Here is a 23,646-nt window from a genome sequence, read left to right as displayed (position 1 = left end):
TAGAGTGTTGTACTGGATACAGGAGAAAGGAGCAAGTGTAACACAGGATCAGTTTGTTCACTAGTCCAGTCTGGTTACAACTGCTAGAGATTATTCAGCTATGTAGTCATGAGCTTCAGAGACATCATAAATCTAACCATGAAAGTCATCACTTGAAATAGCATAAGACATGAAACGTCCATGTTTTTACATTAGGGCAACCAAAATCTTAAGGAATCTTTATGGACTTTAAAAAATTCATTAAAAATCACAGTGGCAGTCATTCAATGGTCACAGTTTTCTTTATGCTCACCAAAGATGATTGTTAGAGGAATTCTTCACTTAGAGGAAGCGCACAAGTTTACTATTTTTAGTGAAACTCACAGATGTTCAACAAGATTGTCAGACCATGCTGTGTTAGAATAAATTATTTTTCTCCAAATGTTCATGTGATTAAACTCAACTTTCTATTAAATGAACATGATAGAGAACAGACATTCTATTTCTAAAACTGTTCTACTTTCAGAAAAGAAAGAAGCCTTTAAATAGAAGACCTGCAGTTGGTAATTCTTGCCTTCAAATAAAACACACAAAGGTTGTAATTTTGCTTATTTGTACAACTGTATTATCACCAACAAATTAATATTTTTACAAAAGTCTCTTTTGACACTACATCTATAGTTATGATAACTGTCATTTCCTGCCCTCTGACCACCCCTCCCTTGCCACACACACACACACACACACACACACACACATTTCTCTCACTAGTGAAACTTACATATTTTCATAGGGACAGTTTACAAAAATTCAACAAACAGGATTCAAATGAACTTTTCTCTATGAACATAGAAATCCTCACAATCAAAGAAAAAGAAACATTACATTTCAGCAAAGCTCAAATGCAGTTCAATATAATCATACCAGTATGTTACAAATTGAATATATTCCTGCTTCAGTGAGAAAACCCACAAAGTACATAAGGCCTCAGCACTAGTGACATTTTGGTTTAAATTATTTTCTTTTGTAGACTGTGTGTGTTCCTTCTTTTGACAGACTACAGATCCAGGAAGGCTATTATGTCTTTAGATTTGCCTCCTTTGAGGTCAGTGGGATAATTATATGAGTTTGAACAGCAAGCTGGTTCATGGTATATTTATTTAATTTTATCAAGTGGTTGTGATTCAGTACCATGGTTGATAAGGTTGCACAGTCAGGACCCTCAGAATGTATGGTTACCCATATTTCCTTCAGCTGCATAATTTAGCAACCCCAGATTATGGTAAAACAAAAAGAATGCCCAGGTCTTGATTGAGGGTTTTGTTATCATGATCATTTCTTGAACATCTCAGGATGTTGATACATGAAAAACTGAATGACTTTAGTTAAACTCCATGTGTACGACTCTCAGAAATACTGTTAATTTTTTTCTAAATTAAAATAGCAGGCATAAGCAATAATGTTAATTGAATTCACATAGTTAATTCCTAGGATGTAGATATGATTAAAAGTCCCTTTGAAATGATCATTTAAGATTACAGCAAATGTCATATGATGCTGATGTTTTGTTAGTTTTTGCTCATTGACAAACTTATTCCTCAAGCTTGTGTGCTTTGTTTGTCTCAGACCCTCAGAATGTACCTAAGTTGAACCAACTTTCCTTCAGTCAAAGGTGAATATACCATTAGCATGTCTAAGTCACAGGCTTTGCCTTTTTCCTTAACATCAAGCACACAGTGGGGACCATGATGAACCACATTTCTGCTGTATTTTCTGTAAAGATTCATGAATAAATGACCTCTCCTGATACAGATTTCTAGTTAAAATGGTTATGTTACAGAACGTTTTCTCTCCAACTGTAGGTTGAACTCCAGGGTAAATTAAGGAATATGAGCTATTGCAGTGGGCTTTATTTACAAAAGTCCTTCTACTAAGTTGTTTTGCCTTCATTACAGAGCCAATACTTTGAAAACAGCTGAAAACAAAACTAAGAGGCAAATGTAATCCTGAAGCTAAAATCAAATACTTACAAGGAAATCTAGTCAGCTTATAATCTGAAAAGTTATTGGAAAATAATTTTGAAGACAAGAAGAAAGCTAAGATTTGTAGGTATTTGCATACTATTGCTACTGGAAGAACTTGGTTGTTGCTTTTGTTTAGAGACAGTGGCTAGAAACATGGTTCATCATGGTCCCCACTGTGTGCTTGAAGCTAAGGAAAAAGGCAAAGCCTGTGAGTTAGACGTGCTAATGGTATATTCACCTTTGACTGAAGGAAAGCTGGTTCAACTTAGGTACATTCTGAGGGTCTGAGACAAACAAAGCACACAAGCTTGAGGAATAAGTTTGTCAATGAAGAAAAACTAACAAAGCATCAGCATCATATGACATTTGCTGTAATCTTAAATGTGGAATGGAAAGAAAAGATGGGTTGCATTGTGAGAGGTTTGTTTTGTTTTATGTTGTTTTGTTTGTTTTCTTATATCATCAACACTTTTGGAAAAGCATTAGTCACTAGGTTAGACACTAGGTTAGAAGGGGCATACAATCATGTTTTCACAACTGAGATGTACAAGTGTATGCTAGAGAAAATGAACAAGCCTCCTTGTCTTTAATAACTGTTCTTACATATACCTAAGTATCAGTTTAATGTTCCCTGCCTGTATAGGTTTCCAGGTTTGGCTAATCAATATTGGGCAACCAATCAGGGACTCATCTCTGGGGAAGACTAATTCTCCCTACCTCAACAGTTGTTAATTGCCTATAAGTCTTTATCTCAGGGTGAGGCCTCATGACATTTCTTCCATCAACTACGATAGTAACTTCTCTTGGAGTTGTTCCAATCTTGCTCAGGTAGTTTATCCTTCCTAACTACAGGCACAATCTCACAGCCAACTTTCCGCTCCTCTAGCTCTTATGTTCTTTCGACCTTGTGTTGAAAAGACCAAACTTACCCTATCTTGGGACTGGTCTTCATCTTGAAAGAAAAAATAAGTCTAAAAATTTGACCTATAGCTGAACATAAGCTACACCTACATATCAGGAAAGATACCATGGCTTGTCCATGGCCCATACCCCAGAATTACTCCCTAGCTACTTCCTAGAAACAGTTAATCAAGGATTGGTCTTCTTTAGATGTTCTTTAGACTGTTTGTGATTGTATACAGTCTTACTTTAAAACACCCACTTGTAGGCTTGTGATAGACATTTGGTTTGATAATTGCAAGGATAGAATTTCTCCACCTTGTTTATTTCCATTTCTTATAAAACCTTGTCCTGCTGAGGGTTCAAGGCTGCTCTTCCTTCCTGTTCTGTTGCTTCAGGGATGGGTTAGTGGAGAGCCCAAGCCCAAGCTAATAATAAAGTGACCCTAATGCAATTACAATGAAAGCGGCTCCTGGATGGTCTTTTGAGGTTCACAAACATTTCATGGTGCAACAGTTTTATACCATGTTCCCTGAGTCTTGGGTGCATGATTTATGTTGTGGATCTATAAAGTTAAACATGGAGTTCTACAGTCTGCTTTTTTTTAACCTGTGGTGGTCTCTGCTATTAAAACATCAAGAGCAACAACAAACAGTGACAAGGAAGACACCATGCTTGATCTTAGCCAAAGAGACATAGGATAGAACCTAGGCTGAAGGGAAAAAAAAATATCAACGAAATGACTTCTAATGATGTTCTGATATACTCATATGCTCTGCTAGTGTACTCTGCAAGGCATCCTCTTGCTGCTGATGGGAGCAGAAGCAGAGACCCACAGCTAAACATTATGTTGAGAAAGAGCTGAGAAGGGAAGTTTCTATTGGGTACCACCCCTTAGAGGTTGGGAACACCCAATAAAGAGAGAGAGAGAGAGAGGAAGAAAATTGGAAGTCAGAGAAATCTAAGATCAATTGCAACAGAGGGTTTGTTTTGGAGTCTTTTGCAGTTCTTTTCCAGACAATCAAAAGGAGTCTTCTAATATCTGATACTGGGTTCTTTGTTAGATAGCCTATACTTTCGGATGGAGTGTCTCAGGTCCCCAGATGTCATAATTTCATATATATAATTGAGTATGAAATATCTGCATATATGACATCTACCTATGTAGTATATATAATTTTAGGCAAATATTGAATATGTCCTTTTCAAGAATTGTGTGCTTTATCCTTCCTCCCTTCCTCAAGTTCCGGGTAGTAGTGCCACCCTTCTTTTAATAATGAATTACAATGGCTAGACTGATCATGCAACTAATTTGAACCTTGTATTTTTATGTTAACATCTCTCTCTCTCTCTCTCTCTCTCTCTCTCTCTCTCTCTCTCTCTCTCTCACCTTTTATGAGCTGTATTAGAAGTGTTTTCTAATACAGCTCATAAAATAATTCTTACATAGAAAACTTACATGAAAAAAATGTTCCCAACATATATCAATTAGTTTGCTAGCAATATTTTTATACATATGCTAGAATAATTCTAAAACTAAAAACAAATTTATATTATATATAATTTGAGACCAGATAGAAAACACTTCTAAGATCAGTAATTTACTAAGCAAAGAAATGTATTGATTTACAGTGCTGAAGGAGAGGAACACTATCATCAATCTGTCTACTTGTATGGTGTTTGGGAAAGGCTTGGTATTTCCTTCAAGTGGTATATTGAGCATGGTTTCCTCTGGAATAAACATCACTATCACATGGTAGAAGGATGAAACAGTCAAGGAGAATCTACTCCAGAAAACCCTGTTATCAATCCATTAAGACACTAGGAGAGGGGAATATTCACGTCTTAATCAATATTAAAGGGCTCATCTCCAATATTTTTGAATTATCAGATTGTAACATAAGCGAGACCGAACTTCACATGCTTATGGCCCTAATGACTTGTATTGCTGGAGTGGAAAGATATTTTGAGCAAAGAATTCCAGGTCAGCTCAATCAGCTGAGATTGAAGTAGAGAGGCAAAGATGACAGAAACAGTGACAGACAGACAGACAGATATAGGTACACAGACCAACAGAAAGAAACAGAGAAATGGACAGAGAGACAGAGAACAGAAGCAAAGACACAAAGAGAGGCAAAGAGAGGGAGAGGGAGAGAGAGGGGGAGAGAGAGTGTGTGTTAAGGATAAAAGAATGAAGGAAAAGAAATAAACAAAAAAGAAGCAAAATTACTGAGTTTATTGGATATATTGCTCAAAAGTTGGACTTGTGCCTGTCATGTTTGAAGCACAGCTTTTATCCCTAGCATCACAATCAATAGCTATTAATATAAGTTTGAAAAAGATCAGTAGCTCAAACCGTAGGAACAGCTTATAGAATTTTCAAAGTCAATCCTTATTTCTAATATCTCCTCCTGTTCGTAATCTTGCTGGCTATTATCAGTGAAAACAGAAAGGGTGATAGTTTGGCTCTCTTGGAAATTTCCTCTTTAGAGGCTTTGCTGGTTATTAAGCATCCTGTTCAATTAATGCCCCTCTGTGTGCACTTATAACCATATTTTCTACCTGTCCTTGTAAGGTCTATGAGAAGGTAATCACCTATTCAATGCATATATTCCCCCAAGTATCCACCGTCTTCCTATGTATATGTCTTTAATAAGTGCCTATCTTATCTCTGAGGGGAAATTCATTTAAAAGATAACTTTTTTGTTTTTTTGTTTTTCAAAAGTTAAGTGCACAACTCAAAATACATACGCCTGAATCAGTACTTAGGTACCCTTAAGCCTACAGTTCAACCTATCATCTGTGTATTGATTACTTTTCCATTTTCATGCCTCTTTTTACTCTCTTGTGTTTTTAATATCTGTATTCAAATGTTTCTACTGATTGTGTCAGTTTTTCGGGTTCAGTTCCCAGGAAGTCTTCCCTCTGCTTTCACCCAGGACTTAACTTATTTAATTCTCCAAGCTGATACAAGGGTGACTTTCTAAACTTTCAAACTGGATCACATAATTAGGTATTTTAAGAAATCCTTCTAATTCCATGAAGCATTCAAGACAACATTGATATGTTGCGGCTCTACACAGGACTTGACTCACTCATAAATCGCTGTATTTATGTTTTTCCTTTGTTTAGAAAACCATACCTTCACTTCCTCATAAAATACCTATTACTTCCTAAAATTCAGCACTAGCTTTCTATAACCCTGTATGTGAATTTAGTAGTCTCTTCTCAGCTGCAGCGAGAATTTTCCAAAATTTATACTCAGTGTTTGCCTTTTCCTTAAATTGAGCATTAACTATGCTGTTAGCTGTAGGTAATAACCCTACCTTCTTGTTCGGTTATATACGACAATACTTCCTCCCTATTAAACTCTACATAATAGACTTCCAAGATGCTGAAGAATTGCCACTAAATAACTCAGTCTTCCCAGTCCCAAGTTATCTGCCCTTGTGTCTGTTCATTCTTCATTCCATTTATTTCCTGGGACCCAACCTGTGTGAGGATATGTCAATAATCCATGCTTAGTAACATTTTTCTGCAGCTATAAATGAAGAAATTAATGTATGATTGCTACATATTTTACACATAGACAATCACTTTATAATTTATCACTGTAAATATAGAAATGATAGAGCTTTGAGATGGAAAGCAATCATATGCGTTATAAAGAACTGACAGATCAAATGGAACTATTTACCTAATGTGCCCATAAGTTGATAAGCATTAAAAAAGGCACTTTAGAAATGTCACATTTAACTGTAAAATCAATACACAGGGCTGTAAAATTTAAACATGACTTCTCATTTTAATAATGCAAATTTTAACTTTTTAAACAGAAAATTGGAAGAGTTGTTTTCATATGGCTACTTTTAATGTGCTTCTTTAAATGTTCAGTTTGATAATTGATTCAGTAAGTTTTGCAAATCAAAACACATCCAGTGAGCATTTGAGCTGTCAATTGTCTCTTAATTACAGTGATTTGGAGACGTTTGGAAGATGACCCCAAGGGCACTTGGAATCATGATTTTGCCTCACTGCATTACTGCGGTTTTGTTAATGTGACTTGTGGTTATTTTGTTAATTAGGAAAATAGTTTGTATAAACAATAGGCTTTTTGAATAAAATATTTCCCGTAAGTCAAAAGCAGGGAGTCATTGCCTTTGTTTTAAATGTCATAACTTAATGTGTGTGAATCATTAAGTTCTTGGATATGGTGTTCCAAACTCTCACAAGTAAAGACAAAAGAATCTCTCATGTTCAATCCATCCTGGAAAGAGTAGCAAGGTATTCATTTTTCAAGCAACATTGAGACGATAATTGTGCCTGAGTATATACATGTATAAAACAGTGCATTAAGGAAATAGCAAAGGAACAAGTCCATAAACACAGTGTATTCAATGGTTTCATGTCTTTGCTTGTAATTGACCCTGTAAGTATGTATAAATTAAGATTTGTTCTATTTCTTTTGTCCACTTACATTTAATATGTGTAGCAAACATATCTACAAATGGGCATTATGATTTATGTATGAATTCTCTTTTTCCCACCTGACCTGCCTTTAAATATCAGGACTTACAGTCTATTCATTTTAATATACCTCCCACCCATAAGGCATATTAAAATGTATGTTTATTTTTCTCATAGCAGCATTTGTTATATAAGCTCCTTCAAATTTAAATATGTCAAAGTTATAATTACAGTAAAATGAAGGCCAAGGCAAGAGTGGCTCTGAGAGCCTTATCCTTTCAAACTGCAAATTTAGCTCTTTTAAACAGTCAGGTTTAATTTCAAAGATTTTCACAGTGTAGGAACTAATTAATTACTTAATAATACATGAAGCCAGCAGAGCATTATCAGCAATATATCCCAGATGGAAAACCAAAACAAATGAAGAAACTTGCATTTAACTTGACCCATTTAAACATTTGAAAAAAAAAAAACCCTTTGGTTTATATTATCATTATCATGTCTTGTTAATACCACTTTGTCACATCTGGGATGACTCTTCTGCCCATCCCTGTGTGATTTTTTAGTGTGACACCATATTACCTTGTACAAGGTACTTGTGTCCACCTGTCAAAATGCCTCCTTTAGTACAACAATTGGAAACCCAGTGGAATGAGGGATTTCATGTCTCCAACCGTGTATTACCATCATCTAAATATACACAAAAGGGATCAAGTAGTCTTAACTGCTTTTCTCAGGTCACACTTCTTAGTTCCACAATATTTTATAAAAGATAATGATGGCACCCAGTGCCAAAACACCCAGAGGAAGCTCGACTCCCAGGTGCTTTAACATGCCCAAGAACATAGGAACATAGATGAGGAGGCCACAATATCTGCCCCAACACCAGGGAGAAGCTGAGACCAGTGAGATCCAGGGAAGCAGGAACCTGGCCTGGTCAGTGGCACAGTATTCCTTCTGTCTGAACCAGTACCCTGAGCAGACCTTGGGAACTAGCTAAGCACTCAAACCCACAACACCCAGAAGAAGCTCAACTCCAAGGCGCTCTTCCACACTCAGGATCATAGGATCACAGGATATCAGGAGCTTGGCCACATCAGGATCTTAGGATCCCAGAATCAATTTGACTCACAGGAGCTCTGACACACCCAGGATCTCAAGATCACAGGATCCCAGAATCACAGGATCACAGAGACAGCTGGACTCTGAGGAGTTCTGACACAAGCAGGATCACAGAAGGGACAGGTTTTAGACAAATACAGTAAGGGCAAGTAGCATTAGAAATAACAAGATGGGAGAGGCAAGCTTAAGAACACAAGCAACAGAAAGCAAGGTTACTTGGCATCATCAGAACCCAGTTCTCCCAACATAACAAGTCCTGGATACAATATCACACTAGAAAAGCAGGATTTGGAATTAAAATAAAGTCTCCTGATGGTAATAGAGGGCTTTAAGAAGAGCATAAATAACTCCCTTAAAGAAATGCAGGAGAACACAAGTAAACAGGTAGAAGCCCCTAAAGAATTGCATGAAAACATAACCAAACAGGTCAAGGAAATGAACAAAAGCTCCCAGGATCTAAAAATGGAAATAGAAACAAAAAAAAATCAGAAATGGAGACAACTCTGGACCTAGAAAACCTAGAAAAGAGAGCAGGAGTCATAGATGAAAGCATCACCAACAGAATACAAGAGATAAAAGAGAGAATCATAGGTGCAGAAAATACCATAGAAAACTTTGATACAACAGTCAAAGAATTGCCTGTTGTATTTAGTATAGGCTTTTGTAGTAGGATCTGATGATTTTTTAATTTCCTCAGTTTCTGTTGTTATATCTCCCTTTTTATTTCTAATTCTGTTAATTTGGACACTGTCTCTGTGCCCTCTGGTTAGTCTAGATAAGGGTTTATCTATCATGTTGATTTTCTCAAAGAACCAGCTCCTGGTTTTGCTCTTTCTTTGTTTAGTTCTTTCTGTTTCTATTTGGTTGATTTCAGCCCTGAGTTTGATGATTTCTTGTCTTCCACTCCTCTTAGGTGTACTAGCTTCTTTCTGTTCTAGAGCTTTCAGGTGTGCTGTTAAGCTGCTAGTGTATGCTTTCTCCAGTTTCTTGTTGGAGGCACTCAGAGCTATGAGTTTTCCTCTTAGTACCGCTTTCATTGTGTCCCATAAGTTTGGGTATGCTGCACCTTCATTTTCATTAAATTCTAAAAGGTCTTTGATTTCTTTCTTTATTTCTTCCTTGACCAAGGTATTATTGAGTAGAGCATTGTTCAGTCTCTGTGTGTATGTGGGTTTTCTACTGTTTTTGTTGCTATTGAAGACCAGCTTTAATCCGTAGTGATCTGATAGGAGGCATGAGGTTATTTTAATATTCTGAGATTTTTTTGACCCATGTTTTCTGAAAATTTATGTGGTCAGTTTTGGAGGAGGTACCATGAGGTGCTGAAAAGAAGGTATGTTTTTTGATTTAGGATGAAATGTTCTATAGATATCTGTTAAAACAATTTTATTCATGACTTCTGTTAGTTTCACTGTGCTTCTATTTAGTTTCTGTTTCCTTGATCTGTCCATTGATAAGAGCAGGTTGTTGAACTCACCCACAGTTATTGTGTGAGGTACAATGTATGCTTTGAGCTTTAGTAAAGTGTCTTTTACAAATGTGGATGCCCTTGCATTTGGAGCATAGATGTTCAGAATTGAGAGTTCTTGGTAGATTTTTCTTTGATGAGTATGAAGTGTCCTTCCATTTCTTTTTTGATGACTTTTGGTTGAAAGTCTATTTTATCTGATATTAGAATGGCTACTCCAGCTTGGTTCCTGGAGCCATTTGCTTGGAAAATTGTTTTGTAGCCTTTTACTCTGAGGTAGTGTTTGTCTTTGATACTGAGGTGCATTTCCTGTATGCAGCAAAATGCTGGGTCCTGTTTATGCTTCGAGTCTATTAGTCTATGTCTTTTCATTGGGGAATTGAGTCCACTGATCTTAAGAGATATTAATAAATAGGGATTGTTGTTTAGTGTTATTTTTTTATGTTATTTTTGTGTTAGTGTGACTGTCTTCTTTTGGGTTTCTTGAAAAAAGATTACTTTCTTGCTTTTTCTTTTTTTGTGTGTGTGTGTTTTTTTTTTTATTCGATATAATTTATTTACATTTCAAATGATTTCCCCTTTTCTAGCCCCCCCACTCCCCGATAGTCCCGCAAGCCCCCTTCTCTTCCCCTGTCCTCCCTCCCACCCCTTCCCACTTCCCCATTCTGGTTTTGCCGAATACTGTTTCACTGAGTCTTTCCAGAACCAGGGGCCACTCCTCCTTTCTTCTTGTATCTCATTTGACGTGTGGATTATGTTTTGGGTATTCTAGTTTTCTAGGTTAATATCCACTTATTAGTGAGTGCATACCATGATTCACCTTTTGAGTCTGGGTTACCTCACTTAGTATGATGTTCTCTAGCTCCATCCATTTGCTTAAGAATTTCATAAATTCATTGTTTCTAATGGCTGAATAGTACTCCATTGTGTAGATATACCACATTTTTTGCATCCACTCTTCTGTTGAGGGATACCTGGGTTCTTTCCAGCATCTGGCAATTATAAATAGGGCTGCTATGAACATAGTAGAGCATGTATCCTTATTACATGGTGGAGAATCCTCTGGATATATGCCCAGGAGTGGTATAGCAGGATCTTCTGGAAGTGAGGTGCCCAGTTTTCGGAGGAACCGCCAGACTGATTTCCAGAGTGGTTGTACCAATTTGCAACCCCACCAGCAGTGGAGGAGTGTTCCTCTTTCTCCACACCCTCTCCAACACCTGCTGTCTCCTGAATTTTTAATCTTAGCCATTCTGACTGGTGTAAGATGAACTCTTAGGGTTGTTTTGATTTGCATTTCCCTAATGACGAATGAAGTTGAGCATTTTTTAAGATGCTTCTCTGCCATCCGAAGTTCTTCAGGTGAGAATTCTTTGTTTAACTCTGTACCCCATTTTTAATAGGGTTGTTCGGTTTTCTGGAGTCTAACTTCTTGAGTTCTTTATATATATTGGATATTAGCCCTCTATCTGATGTAGGATTGGTGAAGATCTTTTCCCAATTTGTTGGTTGCCGATCTGTCCTCTTGATGGTGTCCTTTGCCTTACAGAAACTCTGTAACCTTATGAGGTCCCATTTGTCAATTCTTGCTCTTAGAGCATACGCTATTGGTGTTCTGTTCAGAAACTTTCTCCCTGTACCGATGTCCTCAAGGGTCTTCCCCAGTTTCTTTTCTATTAGCTTCAGAGTGTCTGGCTTTATGTGGAGGTCCTTGATCCATTTGGATTTGAGCTTAGTACAAGGAGACAAGGATGGATCAATTCGCATTCTTCTGCATGCTGACCTCCAGTTGAACCAGCACCATTTGTTGAAAAGGCTATCTTTTTTCCATTGGATGTTTTCAGCCTCTTTGTCGAGGATCAAGTGGCCATAGGTGTGTGGGTTCATTTCTGGATCTTCAATCCTGTTCCATTGATCCTCCTGCCTGTCACTGTACCAATACCATGCATTTTTTAACACTATTGCTCTGTAGTATTGCTTGAGGTCAGGGATACTGATTCCCCCAGATTTTCTTTTGTTGCTGAGAATAGTTTTAGCTATCCTGGGTTTTTTGTTGTTCCAGATGAATTTGATAATTGCTCTTTCTAACTCTGTGAAGAATTGAGTTGGGATTTTGATGGGTATTGCATCAAGAGCTGGTTCTTTGAGAAAATCAACAAGATAGATAAACCCTTAGCCAGACTGACCAGGTATCCCTCAGGTGGGAGGGAGGACAGGGGAAGAGAAGGGGGCTTACGGGACTTTCGGGGAGTGGGGGGGGGGCTAGAAAAGGGGAAATCATTTGAAATGTAAATAAATTATATCAAATAAAAAAAAAACTGAAATATTCTAAAAAAAATATTGTGTGTACATTGTACCAGGGGGTCTTTCTATTATTCTCTAAAGTAATTTGCAACTTTCTGTTCAAAGCAATCCTAAAGAATTTTTTTAATTCTGACATTCCCAAATTAATCCTATCTGAAATTTCCCCCATAATAGAAGTCTAATTTTGCTAAAAAAAAAAAAAAAGAAATAGAAGGAGTCATAGAAAGTCTTCCAACCAAAAAAAGCACAGGACCAGATGGCTTCAGTGCAGAATTCTACCAGACCTTCAAAGAAGAGTTAACACCAATACTCTTCAAACTATTCCACAAAATAGAAACAGAAGGAACACTACCCAATTCCTTCTACGAAGCCACAATTACGCTGATACCAAAGCCACAAAGAGATCCAACAAAGAAAGAGAACTTCAGACCAATTTCCCTTATGAACATAGATGCAAAAATACTCAATAAAATTCTTGCCAACCGAATCCAAGAACACATCAAAACGATCATCCACCATGATCAAGTAGGCTTTATCCCGGGAATGCAGGGTTGGTTTAATATACGGAAATCCATCAATACAATCCACTACATAAACAAACTCAAAGAACAAAACCACATGGTCATTTCATTGGATGCTGAAAAAGCATTTGACAAAATTCAGCATCCCTTCATGCTTAAAGTCTTGGAGAGAACAGGAATTCAAGGCCCATATCTAAACATAGTAAAAGCAATATACAGCAAACCGGTAGCCAGCATCAAACTAAATGGAGAGAAACTTGAAGCAATCCCACTGAAATCAGGGACCAGACAAGGCTGCCCCCTTTCTCCTTATCTTTTCAATATTGTACTTGAGTTACTAGCTCGGGCAATTCGACAACATAAGGAGGTCAAAGGGATACAAATTGGAAAGGAAGAAGTCAAACTATCATTATTTGCAGACGACATGATCGTCTACCTAAGTGACCCAAAGAACTCCACTAGAGAGCTCCTATAGCTGATAAACAACTTCAGCAAAGTGGCAGGTTATAAAATCAACTCCAGCAAATCAATGGCCTTCCTATACTCAAAGGATAAGCAGGCTGAGAAAGAAATTAGGGAAATGACCCCCTTCACAATAGCCACAAACAGTATAAAGTATCTTGGGGTGACTCTTACCAAACATGTGAAAGATCTGTATGACAAGAACTTCAAGACTCTGAGGAAGGAAATGGAAGAAGACCTCAAAAAATGGGAAAACCTCCCATGCTCATGGATCGGTAGAATCAATATAGTTAAAATGGCCATTTTCTTGCTTTTTCTAGAGTATGGTTTCTCTCCTTGTGTTGGCGTTTTCCATCTACTTTCCTTTGCAGGGCTGGATTTGGGGAAAGATATTGTGTAAATTTGGTTTTACCATGGAATATCTTGGTTTCTCCATCTATGATGATTGAGATTTTTGCTGGGTATAGTAGTCTGGGCTCGCATTTGTGTTCTCTTAGGGTATGTATGAGATCTGCCAAGGATCTCCTAGCTTTCATGGTCTCTGGTGAGAAGTCTGGTTTAATTCTGATAGGTCTACATTTATAAGTTACTTGACCTTTTTACCTTATTGATTTTAATATTCTTTATTTGTTTAGTGCATTTGGTGATTTGATTATTGGAAAATCTAGATGAAAGGATAACTTTCCAGACAGATACCAAATACCAAAGTTAAATCAGGATCAAATAGACCATCTAAACATTCCCATAACCCCTAAAGAAATAGAAGCAGTTAGTTGAAAGTCTCCCAACCAAATAAAGCACAGGCCCAGATGGTTTTAGTGCAGAATTCTATCAAACTTTCAAAGAAGACCTTACACCAATACTTTTCAAACTATTCCACAAAATAGAAACAGAAGGAACACTATACAACTTGTTCTATGAAGCCACAATTTCACTGATACCAAAACCATGCAAGGATCCAACAAAGAAAGAGAACTTTAGACCAATTTCCCTTATGAATAGTGATACAAAAATACTCAATATAATTCTCGCCAACTGAATCCAAGAGCACATCAAAATGCTCATTCACCATGATCAAGTAGGCTTCATCTCAGGAATGCAGGGATGGTTCAGTACATGGCAATCCATCAAAGTAATCCACTGTATAAACAAACTCAAAGAAAAAAAAAACACATGATCATTTCATTAGATGCTGAGAAAGTATTTGAAAATATTCAGCATAAGTCTTGGAAAGATCAGGAATTCAAGGCCAATGCCTAGACATAGTAAAAGCAATATACAGAAAACCAGTAGCCCACATCAAACTAAATCGAGAGAAACTTGAAGCAATTCCAGTAAAATTGGGGACTAGACAAGGCTGCCCTCTCTCTCCATATATATTCAATATAGTACTTGAAGTTCTAGCTAGAAAACAAAAGGAGGTAAAAGGGAACAAATTGGAAAGGAAGAAGTCAAACTATCACTATTTGCAGATGATATTATAATATACTTAAGTGACCTCAAAAACTCCATCAGAGAACTCCTACAGCTGATAAACAACTTCAGCAAAGTGGCCAGATATAAAATTAACTCAAATAAATCAGTAGTCGTCCTATACTCAAAGAGTAAACAGGCTGAGAAAGAAATTATGGAAAAAGACACCCTTCACAATAGTCACAATAATATAAAATAACTTGTGAGTCTAACCAAACAAGTGAAAGACCTATATGAAAAGAACTTCAAGTCTCTGAAGAAAGAAATTGGAAAAAGACCTCAGAAGATGGAAAGATCTTCCATGCTCATGGATTGGCAGGATTAACATTGAAAAAATGGCCATCTTGCCAAAAGCAGTCTACAGATTCACTGCAATCCCCATCAAAATTCCAACTCAATTCTTCATAGAGCTAAAAAAGAGCAATTCTCAAATTCATTTGGAATAATAAAAAACCCAGGATAGGTAAAACTATTCTCAACAGTAAAAGAACTTCTGAGGGAAATCAGTACCCTGGACCTCAAAGAGTACTACAGAGCAATAGTGATAAAAACTGCATTATATTGGTACAGTGACAGGCAGGTAGATCAATGGAATAGAATGTAAGACCCAGAAATGAACCCACACACCTATAGTCAATTGATCTTTGACAAAGGAGCTAAAACCATCCAGTGGGGAAAAGATAGCCTTTTTATCAAATGGTGCTGGTTCAACTGGCAGTTAGCATACAGAAGAATGCAAAATGATCCATTCTTGTCTCCTTGTACTAAGCTCAAGTCCAAATGGATCAAAGACCTCAACATAAAGCCAGATATGCTGAAACTAATAGAAAAAAAAGCGGTGAAGAGGCTCAAGCACATAGGCACAGCGGAAAATTTCCTGAACAGAACACCAATAGTTTATGCTCTAAGATCAAGAATTGACAAATGGGACCTCATAAAATTACAAAGCTTCTATAAGGCAAACACTGTCAATAGGACAAATCAGCAACCAACATATTGGGAAAAGATCTTTACCAACCCTACATCTGCCAGAGGGCTAATATCCAATATATACAAAAAACTAAAGATGTTAGACACCAGAGAACCAAATAAACCTATTAAAAATTGGGTACAGAGCTAAACAAACAATTTTCAACTTACGAATATTCAGAAGCACCTAAAGAAATGTTAATCATCCTTAGTCATCAGGGAAATGCAAATCAAAACAACCTCATACCAGTTTTCACCTCATACCAGTCAGCATTGCCAGGATCAAAAACTCTGGAGAAAGAAGGTGCTGAAGAGGATGTTGAGAAAGAGGAACACCCCTCTGGGTGGGATTGGATTGGGTTTGCTGGTGGGATTGAAAGCTGGTACAGCCACTCTGGAAATCAGTTTGGTGCTTCCTCATAAAATTGGCCATAATATTATGAGGACCCTGCTATACCACTCTAGGGCAATTACACAGAGGATTTTCTAGCATTTAATAAATACACATGCTCCATTATGTACATAGCAGCCTTATTTATAATAGCAAGAAGCTGGAAAGAACCCAGATGTCCCTTAACAGAGGAATGGATACAGAAAATGCGGTACATTTACACATGGAATACTACTCAGCTCTTAAAAATGATAAATTTATGGAATTTTTTTAAAATTTTTTTCCTTTATTGATATTTTTTATTTACATTTCAAATGACTTCTCCTTTTCTGGGTCCCATCTCCCCGCAAGTCCCATAAGCCCTCTTCCTTTCCCCTATTCTTCCATCTACCCCTTCCCACTTGCCTGTTCTGGTATTCCCCTATACTGTTGCATTGAATCGTTCCAGAACCAGGAACCACTCCTCTGTTCTTTTTGGACATCATTTAATGTGTGGATTATTTCTTGGGTATTCCGAGTTTCTAGGTTAATATCCACTTATCAGTGAGTGCATACTGTGATTGATCTTCTGAGACTGGGTTACCTCACTTAGTATGATGTTCTCCAGCTCCATCCATTTGTCTATGAATTTCATGAATTCATTCTTTCTAATGGCTGAATAGTACTCCATTGTGTAAATATACCAGATTTTTTGTATCCATTCCTCCTTTGAGGGACACCTGGGTTGTTTCCAGCTTCTGGCTACTGCAAATAGGGCTGCTATGAACATAGTGGAGCATGTGTCCTAATTACATGCTGGGGAATCCTCTGGGTATGTGCCCAGGAGTGGTATAGCAAGGTCCTCCCGAAGTGCCATGACCAGTTTTCTGAGGAACCTCCAGATTGATTTCCAAAGTGTGCACCATCTTACAATCCCACCAGCAGTGGAGGAGTGTTCCTCTTTCTCCACATCCTCGCCAGGACCTGCTGTCTCCTGAGTTTTTGATCTTAGCCATTCTGACTGGTGTGAGGTGAAATCTCAGGGTTGTTTTGATTTACATTTCCCTAATGATAGATGATCTTGAACATTTCTTAAGGTGTTTCTCAGTCCTCTGAAGTTCTTCATGTGAAAAATCTTTGTTTAGCTCGGTACCCCACTTTTTTTATTCGATATAATTTTTTATTTACATTTCACATGATTTCCCCTTTTCTAGCCCCCCCACTCCCCGAAATTCCCGTAAGCCCCCCTCTCTTCCCCTGTCCTCCCACCCACCCCTTCCCACTTCCTCGTTCTGGTTTTGCAGAATACTGCTTCACTGAGTCTTTCCAGAACAAGGGGCCACTCCTCCTTTCTTCTTGTACCTCATTTGATGTGTGGATTATGTTTTGGGTATTCCAGTTTTCTAGGTTAATATCCACTTATTAGTGAGTGCCCACTTTTTAATGGGGTTATTTGTTCTCTGGGGTCTACCTTCTTGAGTTCTTTGTATATATTAGATATTAGCCCTCTGTTGGATTTAGGGTTGGTGAAGATCCTTTCCCAATCTGTTGGTTGACATTTTGTCCTTTTGACAGTGTCCTTTGCCTTACAGAATCGTTGTAGCTTTATGAGGTCCCATTTGTCAATTCTTGATCTTAGAGCATAAGCTATAGGTGTTCTATTCAGGAACTTTTCCCCTGTGCCCAGGTCCTCAAGGGTCTTCCCCAGTTTGTTTTCTATTAGTTTTAGTGTGTCTAGTTTTATGTGGAGGTCGTTGATCCATTTGGAGTTGAGCTTGGTACAAGGAGATAAAAATGGATCGATTCGCATTCTTCTGCATGCTGACCTCCAATTGAACCAGCACCATTTGTTGAAAAAACTATCTTTTTCCACTGGATGCTTTCAGCTCCTTTGTCGAAGATCAAGTGACCATAGATGTGTTGGATCATTTCTGGGTCTTCAATCCTATTCCATTGATCTGCTTGCCTGACATTGTACCAATACCATGCAGTTTTTATCACTATTGCTCTGTAGTAAAGTTTGAGGTCTGGGATACTGAATCTCCCAGAAGTTCTTTTACTGTTGAGAATAGTTTTAGCTATCCTGGGTTTTTGTTATTCCAGATGAATTTGAGAATTGCTCTTTCTAGCTCTATGAAAAATTGGGTTGGGATTTTTATGGGGATAGCATTGAATCTGTAGATTGCCTTTGGCAAGATGGCCATTTTAACTATATTAATCCTGCCAATCCATGAGCATGGAAGATTTTTCCATTTTCTGAGATCTTCTTCGATTTCCTTCTTCAGAGATCTGAAGTTCTTGTCAAATAGGTCTTTCACTTGTTTGGTTAGAGTCACCTCAAGATACTTTATGCTGTTTGTGGCTATTGTGAAGGGTGTCATTCCCTAATTTCTTTCTCAGTCTGCTTATCCTTTGAGTATATAAAGGCTACTGATTTGCTTGCGTTGATGTAGCCAGCCACATTGCTGAAGTTGTTTATCAGCTGTACAAGTTCTCTAGTAGAGTTGTTGGATACCCCAACACACCAGAAAAACAAGATTTGGATTTAAAATCACTGGTCATGATGCTGGTACAGGAACACATGAAGGACATACTTAAAGAAATTCAAGAGAAAATGGATTAAATATTAGAAGCCTTTACAAGGGAAACACATAAATCATTGAAAGAAATTCAGGAGAATACAAAAGCCAATAAGGAGGAAATGCAAAAATCACTTAAAGAAATACAGGAGAACTTTGATCAACAGGCAGAAGTCATGAAAGAGGAAACACAAAAATCTCTTAAAGAATTAGAGGAAAACACAAACAAGCAAATGACAGAACTGAGCAAAAACTTCCAGGATCTAAAAACAGAAGTAGATTTCTGTTAGTATCGTTCCTGCGTTTGCTCTTTGCCATCTTGTTCTCTGGAGCTAATTGGTCTTGTCTCTGGCTGGTGTTTCAGCCTCCTGAGAGGCTCTAGGGCTATTTCTGCACCACTGGAGGGCAGGGTTTCCCCTGTTGCAGATTGTTAATGTGCTTTCCTCCTCTTGGGTGCCCTTGCAGCCCTAGTGTTCTTTGCCCCAGATTGTGTCTGTGAGCCAGAAGGTGCCCGTTTGCTCCTTCAGGGAGTGCTGAGGCTGTATGCTGTAGGGACCTTTTCTGCATGCTGATCTCTCTGCTGGGCAGCGGAACTCCCAACCGGGTTGGTGCACACAAGGCTAGCCTAGCTGCTCAGGCCCTGAGTCTAGGCAAAAGCCTGGCAGGCCAATGTCTGAGCAAAGTTCCCCTCAGCTGTGAGTGTTAATTGGGTCTGTCAGGTGGCTAGGATGGTGGCGTGTGCGCACTCCCTGAGAGTGCTGGGAGAGTCTGCTGGGCTAACAACCTCCTGGCCAGGTCAGCACACAGATGGCCCACCGAGCAGCCCAGGGCCTGGGGGCAGTCCAGGGCCTGACCGTCTGAGACCCCTGCTATGTCCGCCTCGGGCTATGCCTGTTAGCTGGTTTGGTTTTGCCTGCTAGGTCTCTCTGGTTTCCCGTAAGCAAAATGGCGGTGGTGCGCAAACGGGCCCGGATAAACAACCTCCTGGCCGGGTCGGCACACAGGTGGCCCACCGAGTAGCCCAGGGCCTGGGGGCAGTCCAGGGCCTGACCGTCTGAGACCCCTGCTATGTCCGCCTCGGGCTATGCCTGTTAGCTGGTTTGGTTTTGTCTGCTGGGTCCCTCTGGCTTCCAGTAGGCAAAATGGTGGCGGTGCACCCCGGCCCAGGCAAACAAGCTCCTGGCTGGGTTGCCACACAGATGGCCCACCGAGCAACCCAGGACCTGGGGGCAGTCCAGGGCCTGACCATCTGAGACCCCTGCTATGTCTGCGTCGGGCTATGCCTGTTAGCGGGTTTGGTTTTGCCTGCTAGGTCTCTCTGGCTTCCCTTAGGCAAAATGGCGGTGGTGTGCGCGCGCCGGCGGGGGGAGGGGGGAACCTCCTGGCCGGGTTTGCACCCTGTTCCCCCCCCCATCAGCCCAGGGCCTGGGTGCAGGCCAACGCCCGTCGGGCTTAGACCCCCGCAATGTTGGTCTCGGGTTATATTTGCGTACCTCAGACTGATTTCTCTGGCGACCGAGAACCAATATGGAGGCCTCAAGGAGACAATTTTGGAGATAGAAAACCTTGGGAAGAAATCAGGGACCATAGATGCAAATATCAACAACAGAATACAAGAGATAGAAGAAAGAATCTCAGATGCCAAAGATACCAAAGAAACCATGGACTCAACAGTTAAAGAAAATGCAAAATGCAAAAAGCTTGTAACCCAAAACATCTAGGAAATCCAGGACACAATGAGAAAGCCAAATCTCAGGATTATGGGTATTGATGAGAGTGAAAATTTAAAACTTAAAGGGTCAGCAAACATCTTCAAAAATTATGGAAGAAAACTTCCCTAACTGAAAGAGAGAGATGCCCATGAATATACAAGAAGCCTACAGAACTCCAAACAGACTGGACCAGAACAGAAATACCTCCTGTCACATAATAATCAAAACCCCAAATGTACTAAACAAAGAAAGAATACTTAGGGCAGTAAGAGAAAAAGGCCAAGTAACATATAAAGGAAGACCTATCAGAATTATACCAGACTTTTCATCCCAAAGCAAAAGAATATACCTTTTTTTCAGCATCTCATCGTACCTTCTCCAAAATCGATCATATAGTAGGTCACAGGACAGACCTCAACAAATATAAGAAGATTGAAATAATCCCATGCCTCCTATCAGATCACTATGGAGTAAAAGTGGTCTTTAATAACAATTTATGGAATTCTTAAGCAATGGATGAAACTAGAAAAATATCATTCTGAGTGAGGTAATCCAATCACAAAAAAAACATGTGGTATGCACTCACTGATAAATAGATATTAACCCAGAATTCTGGTATGCCTGAGATATAATTCACAAACCAAATTAAGGTCAAGAAGGAAGAAAAAAGTATGGATACTCTGGTCCTTCTTTGAAGGGGGTGCAAAATAACCACAGGAGGAGATATGGTGAAAAAATATGGAGCAGAGACTGAGGGAAAGACCATATAGAGACTGACCCCACTAGGGATCCATCCCAGATACATTTAAAAAACCCAGACACTATTGTGGATGCCAACAAGTGTTTGCTGATAGGAGCCTGATATAGTTGTAGGCTCTGCCAGTGCATGACAAATACTGAGGGGGACACTCTAAGCCAACCATTCAAATGAGCACAGGGTCTCCAGTGGAGGAGCTGGAGAAAGGACCTAAGAAGCTGAAGAGTTTTGCAGTGCCATAGGAAGAACAATGTTAATCACCCAGTACCCCCAGAGTTCTCAAGGACTAATCACAGACCAAAGAGTACACATGGAGGGACCCATGACTCCAGATGCATATGCAACAGAGGATGGCCTTTTTGGACATCAAAGGGAGGAGAGGCCCTTGGATCTAAGAAGGCTAAATTCTTCAGTATAGAGGAATGCCAGGACAGGGAAGCAGGAGTGGGTCTATTGGTGAGCAGGGGGAATGGGGAAGGGTTAGGGGATTTTCTGGTGGGGGGCAACCAGGAAAGGGGACAACATTTGAATTTCAAATAAAGAATTTATCTGAAAATTTCAAAATGCAAAAAAAACATGTAACTCAAAACATCCAGGAAATCCAGGATACAATGAGAAGACCAACCCTAAGAATAGTAGGTAAGGAAGAGAGTGAAGTTTTCCAACATAAAGGGCCAGTCAATATCTTCAACAAAATTAAAGAAGAAAGCTTACCTAACCTAAAGAAAGAGATACTCGTGAACATACAAGAAGCCTATAGAACTCCAAATAGATTAGACTAGAAAAGAAATTCCTCCTAACACATCACAGTCAAAACACTAAATGCACAAAACAAAGAAAGAATATTAAAAGCAGTAAGGGGAAAAGGTTGAGTAACATGTAAATGCAGACCTATCAGAATTACAACAGATTTTTCACCAGAGACTATAAAAGCCAGAAGATCATGGGCAGATATCAGACAGGCTCTAAGGGAACACAAATGCCAGCCCAGGCTACTATACCCAGAAAATCTCAATTACCATAGATGGAGAAACCAAGATATTCCATGACAAAATGAAATTTACATAATATATTTCCACAAAACGAGCCCTACAAAGGATAAAAATAGAAAACACCAACAAAAGGAGGGAAACTACACCACAGAAAAAGCAAGAAAGTAGGCTTCTTTTAACAAACCCAAAAGAAGCTAGCCACACAAACATAAAAACAACATTAAAAATAACAGGAAACAACAATCACTATTCCTTAATATTGCTTAACATCAATGGACTCAATTCCCCAATAAAAAGACACAGAATAACAGAAAGGATACATAAACAGGTTCCAGCATTTTGCTGCATACAGGAAATGTACTTCAGAGACCAACAAAGTCTCTGAATATAAAAATATTTTCCAAGCAAATGCATCAGTCATTACCTGTTATCCAAGGGGATGAAATAGCCTGCTAGTATGTAGAAGAGGAATGCTGTGAGCCTTAGAAAAGAATTTAGCAATTAGGCCAATCACATTTTGTGTCCCATATCCCCACACATCTTTCCTGTCTCTATCTGATCTTCCAGTATCCAAAATCGACTTAGGAGGCAAACTTGATCCTACTCCAATTTGTGAGACAACATGATTTTCCTCATTTTTTCCTCCTTACTCTTTACTTTTCTACTTTTTATATTTTACCTTCCAAAGAACATAGGCTGGCATGGCTTGAAGACTTGTTTGCACAGCCTTGTACTGCTGTACATTTCTGTTTGATGTTTACTGTATATTTCAGTCTCGATTCTTCATGTTATCCTTCATGTCATTCTCATTCTGTTTTGTCATTATAGGTCCCATTTCTATTTTTTCTCATCCCTGCTTTCTATTAATTGAATTTTAGTTATTAAGCTTAATCTTTTTTAGAATAGAACAACTATCTTTGATTATCAGTCATAGCATAGTAACTAATAAAATAGTATTCACAGTGCTTCTTTACCTTCAAAATGATTGGTTTTTAAGAATGATTGATTTTTATTTCAGTATTGTGCTATTTTCATACTCTATACTGATTGTATAGCGATTATATACTGTTATATGCTATTCCCAAGATGGGACTGTCAAAAGAACAAAATGCCATGACAACACTCTCATGGAAGAAAATGGCATCTTAGCCTTATTATAACTTAGTAACAAGTCAGCACTGCAAACAAAAACTTCCACATAAAGATGATTTAATTTTTTTAATTTAAAAATTGACCCACATTCATTTGAAGATATCAAAGCATGACACAATAAAACAAAGCAATGTGTTTCCTCCAAGAATTATAAGCTTCAAAATCCTCCCAAAGTGAGAGTGATCTAGAGACACTCTCACTTTTAATACAGACATAGAATTAAAAGAAATAAATAAGATCATGGCAGAAATTAATGAAACAAAAATTAAAAAGACAGATTAAAGAATCAATGAAATAAAGAGATTTTATTAAAGATGAGAAAGATAAACAAATTAATTAGAAAATCACAATTACAGCATTAACAATGAAAAGGGAAACATTATAATAGATACCAA

This window comes from Apodemus sylvaticus, chromosome 3 (assembly GCF_947179515.1).
Source record: "Apodemus sylvaticus chromosome 3, mApoSyl1.1, whole genome shotgun sequence".
NCBI classification, from domain to species: Eukaryota; Metazoa; Chordata; class Mammalia; order Rodentia; family Muridae; genus Apodemus; species Apodemus sylvaticus.
This window is presented reverse-complemented; position numbering follows the sequence as displayed.